Source organism: Theropithecus gelada, unplaced genomic scaffold, assembly GCF_003255815.1.
Source record: "Theropithecus gelada isolate Dixy unplaced genomic scaffold, Tgel_1.0 HiC_scaffold_1836, whole genome shotgun sequence".
Lineage (NCBI taxonomy): Eukaryota > Metazoa > Chordata > Mammalia > Primates > Cercopithecidae > Theropithecus > Theropithecus gelada.
This window is the reverse complement of record NW_020258264.1, coordinates 1-4,979: the sequence shown is the minus strand read 5'-3', so window position 1 is coordinate 4,979 and position 4,979 is coordinate 1. Positions and strand designations below refer to the sequence as shown.

The 4,979-nt window shown below is 45.2% G+C and overlaps 1 long non-coding RNA gene across 1 annotated transcript; it reads left to right on the top strand.

Annotated features, from left to right (window-relative positions):
* The first annotated feature begins 1,955 nt into the window (after positions 1-1,955).
* On the top strand, positions 1,956-4,364 carry LOC112617466. Its single transcript, XR_003117906.1, has 3 exons — positions 1,956-2,205; positions 2,295-2,401; positions 4,289-4,364. It is a non-coding gene; the product is annotated as an uncharacterized LOC112617466 (long non-coding RNA).
* The last annotated feature ends 615 nt before the right edge of the window (positions 4,365-4,979 follow it).

The following is a 4,979-nucleotide window of genomic DNA, read 5'->3' as shown; positions in this document are numbered from 1 at the left end:
GAAAAAGCTACATTAGCTGGTAAGAGAGTGAAGGTGCCAAATAGTACTTCTGCCAGTATTCAGACCAACTCCTTTAGGTTTTAACAACCTCCTCTGTTAAATGTACTTTTTTTTTTTTTTTTTTTTTGAGATGGAGTCTCACTCTTTTGCCCAGGCTGGAGTGCAGTGGAGCAATCTCGACTCACTGTAACTTCAGCCTCCCGAGCATCTGGGATTACAGGTTCCTGTCACCATGCCCGGCTAATTTTTGTATTTTTAGTAAAGACGGGATTTCACCATCTTGGCCGTGCTGGTCTCGAACTCCTGACCTTGTGATCCACCTGCCTCGGCCTCCCAAAGTGCTGGGATTACAGGCAAGAGCCACCGCGCCGGGCCAGTTCTATTCTTTCTTAACTTCCCTTTTCCTCGAAATAATCCTCCCCTTACCCAACTGACAACTGACTTTTCTCTCTTTTTTTTATTTTTTATTTTTTAAGATGGAGACTTGCTCTGTCGCCCAGGCTGGAGTACAGTGGCATGATCTCGGCTCACTGCAACCTCTGTCTTCGGGGTTCAAGCAACTCTCCTGCCTCAGCCTCCCAAGTAGCTGGGATTACAGGTGCCCACCATTATGCCCGGCTAATTTTTGTACTTTTGGTAGAGATGGAGTTTTGCACATTGGCCAGGCTGGTCTCGAACTCCTGACCTCAGGTGATCCACCTGCGTTGGCCTCCCACAACTGTCTCTTTTCTTATGTTGAACAAAATAAAGTTTCCCTGAGTTCCCTGAGCGGCTAGGGCTCCATCAAGGAATGAAGCGTCCTGAATGGATCCTTCTAGAAAAGGCTGGGGGTGGGAGCCACCTGGTGGCCAAAGCCGTGCAGACCACAGCTGTGCAATGAGGCAAGTTGGTTTAAAAAAGGAACAGGCTGCAGAGCTGAAGTATCTGTCAAAGTAATAAAAACGTTTAAATGAGTCATTTGGTTTATAGCAACTCCTAGGAAACGCTTTTCCAAACAATTTAGTCTGTTGAGCGCATACAGTACTGGTTTCTGCTAGAGTATTGTTCGTATAATTGAGAAACTTGCAACTTAGACTTGAGCAGTAGTTCTCCAAGTGTGGTCTTGTGGACTTCAGGGGCACCGCGAAGTCTCCCTTTTCAATCGTATAATGGGGGATGCTGGACTTTCTCCATCTACTTCAAACAAAACATCGTAACAGGTCAAATGTGGAAGCAGAAATAAAAGTTCCATCATCTGCGACCGGATGCGATGGCTCATGCCTGTAATCTCAGCACTTTGGGAGGCTGAGGTGGGCGGATCACTGGAGGTCAGTAGTTCAAGAGCAACCTGACCAACATGGTGAAACCCTGTCTCTATGAAAAATGCAAAAAATTTGCTGAGCGTGGTGGCGCCCGCCTATAAATCCCAGCTACTCGGAAGGCTGAGGCATGAGAATCGCATGAACCCGGGAAGCAGAGGTCGCACCACTGCACTCCAGCCTGAGCGACAGAGCAAGACAATGTCTAAAAAAAAAAAAGAAAAAACAAAAGAATTCCAGTATCTGCTATTAAACCAGATATTCAAGAGATTTGCAAAATGTAAACCAATGCCACAGATGCCACTAACTTTTATTTTGGGAAATATAGTTATTTTGCACAAAACACATTCTTTGTGTTAACATGTAATCGGTTTATAATGGCCATTTTTCCATGTATAAATATTCTTTAATTTTCTCCGTTTTAATTTTTAATGTGATGAATACTGATAGATAGATATAGATATATAGATATACCTCCTTTCTGTCCCTTCATTTCACACACATGAATTTGTCTGAAGTTCTCAATAATTTTTAAGAGTGTACAGGGATCCTAAGCTCAAAAAGTTCTAGAACCACCGGACTAGAGCAGTGTGTCAGCCAGACATTCAAAATCGTACAGAATTTGACATTCCCCTGGAGGGGTTGCTGTGCGGTGACTTGGATCGGGGGCACTTGCAGATGTGTTTCCATCAACTTCTGTATTGAAGGCCCAGTTATCTCTACTTACCTCTTAAGTACCACTCCAAATCTTTGGACACCCTTGGACGCTTGCTCCACCCTGCTGCCACTGCAGAGGCCAGCTGTCTGTGGACCTTGCCAGCTCCATGTGGCATTCCAAACGGCACCCACCTCACAGGACCCCTGACCCCTACACTTGAGAAACCCAAAGTAAGTCAGAGAAAAGTAAGTGCAGGGAAATTGAAGCCTGTGGGGCGAATCTTCGACCCATGAGCTTAGGAGCAAACATACATTTTTTTCCTCTCCTGCCTGACACAGTGTGCTGAGATCCAGGCCCCTCCAGAAACAGTCCCAGAAGCCCAAACAATCAGTTGCTCTAGATACCCAGTGGTGACCAGCTCCTCAGCCCAAAACTCTGGAACTCTGTAAGTTAAGGCTATGCATAGTTTACCATTTCACCATATTCTCAACATCTACGAACTATAAACAGCCTTCGAAGAATAGTAGTAGCATTTTCATAACACTTATTTTGTGCCTAATCGGGCTCTATGTCATAAGAATTAAAGTAGTAGCTTCTAAAGTCTCAGTCTCCTGAAAATGAAGCTTTAGAATTGTTTCCTAAAATAATATTATTTTCTCTTACCTATTACCATTATTAAAAATATTAATACTTGGCCAGGCGTGATGGCTCACACCTGTAATCCCAGCACTTTGGGAGGCCGAGGCCGGTGGATCCTGAGGTCAGGAGTTCAAGACCGGCCTGGCCAAGATGGTGAAGCCCTATCTCTACTAAAAATACAAAAAATTAGCTGGGTGTGGTGGCGGGCGCCTGTAATCCCAGCTACTCAGGAGGCTGAGACAGAGAACTGCTTGAACCCGGGAGGTGGAGCTTGCAGTGAGCCAAGATTGCGCCACTGCATTCCAGCCTGGGCAACAGAGCCAGATTCTGTCTCAGAAAAAAAAAAAAAAAGGGCCGGGCGCGGTGGCTCAAGCCTGTAATCCCAGCACTTTGGGAGGCCGAGACGGGCGGATCACGAGGTCAGGAGATCAAGACCATCCTGGCTAACACGGTGAAACCCCGTCTCTACTAAAAATACAAAAAACTAGCCGGGCGAGGTGGCGGGCGCCTGTAGTCCCAGCTACTCGGGAGGCTGAGGCAGGAGAATGGCGTAAACCCAGGAGGCGGAGCTTGCAGTGAGCTGAGATCCGGCCACTGCACTCCAGCCTGGGCCACAGAGCGAGACTCCGTCTCAAAAAAAAAAAAAAAAAAAAAAAAAAAGTAATACTCTGATTCTGGAAAGGTTACACTGAAATAGACACTCTCATGTTGCTGATAAAAATGGTTATAACTTTTCTGGAACACAATTTTTTGTTTGTTTTTTTGTTTGGTTTTGTTTTTTGAGATGGAGTCTCCCTCTGTTGCCTAGGCTAGAGTGCAGTGGTGAGAGCTCTGCTTACTGCAACCTCTGCCTCCTGGGTTCAAGTGATTCTCCTGCCTCAGCCTCCTGAGTAGCTGGGATTACAGGCGTGCGCCACCATGCCCAGCTAATTTTTTGTGTTTTTAGTAGAGACAGGGTTTCACCATGTTGACCAGGATGGTTTCGATCTCTTGACCTCATGATCCGCCCACCTCAGCCTCCGAAAGTGTTGGGATTATAGGCGTGAGCCACCGCATCCTGCCTTTTCTTTCTAATTTTAAACATCTTCTATATATTTCCAAATTTTCTACAGTGAAAGTGTGATATTTTACGTCATGATTATAAGAAGGCAAAAATGGGTGAGGCTGTAGGATTTCGAAGGTCACTTGCAGCTCTAAAATTCCTTAACTTATCAGTAGGGTTTGTTTATTTTTTTGACTTTCCACTGATAGTAACAGAAGAGTATATTACACGTTTCCTAATAGCAATGTTATGGCATGTCATTGCCTGAGATTCCTAAATCTTGTGCAAGATTTCAACATTATCTGTAGAACTTAAGTGCTAGACTGTGATCTTTTATGAAGTTTTTGAGTGTTGCCACCAGACTGAATGTTAAGATGAAAATGCCGGGAGAGGATAATAGTCTTACTTGTAAATGTGCATTTCTACATTTAGAGTAGTATAACACATTAGTTAGTGCTTCATCATTCAAGACACATTTAAATTTTACTACATTATAATAACATTCTTAAGAATTTCCTTAAGACAAGGAGATAAGCTTAGTTATTGCAAAGCAAGAATCTGCTCAAACAGTAAACAAACAGGTATAAACAAGTGCATTTGAGTGTGTGGCCACATGCCTGTCACTCCCAAATTCTTGTCCTTTGTTCCCAGCTGGGGAGAAGGTAAACAGAAATGGGGAATGGGGAGTCTCAGCTCCTGGCCTCCAGCCTGCTCAAGCAAAGGGGTAGGAGATCATCCCCCAGCTTGCCAGGGATCTTTTGGGGATTTACCTGGCCCTGGGTCACATGCACTAGTTGGCCTGCGATAGATCTCAGTCTCCCAGCCAGTCGGTGGCAGATCAGGCACTCCTGTCTTTGAGTCACTGTGGAAGGAACTAGCCTGGGCAGCTCTTCACAGGGGCTCTTGCTCACATCAAAGCTGGACAGTCAGCCCCTGGTGAGCTTCAGATTCAAAGACCCCCTCTGTCCCCCATCCTTGACTGTTGCGCCTCACAGTGGTGTCACTCTTTCTTCTTAATCAAGGATGCGGGGTCCCTTTGGGGACAAGCATCCTGGATCAGGACCCAGGCTTTTGGTGACCCAGTCCAATGATTCCTGACTCGTCGCCTTCTGTCCATAGGCTTGCATTCATCAATGAGAAAGTGCCCTTTGCTTCTTCTTTCCGAACTAAACTTTAGACAACTCCTGAAAACCAGAACCCAATCTTGGCACTATCACCCACTGCCCACAAAGGGTTCCTCTCTACCCCTGAGCAAGGACGGCTTGGTCGGGAGGCATGCCCCTTGTTTACGGTGGATTGTTACTTTTCTTTTTTTTTTTTTTTTTTTTTTTTTTTTTTTTTT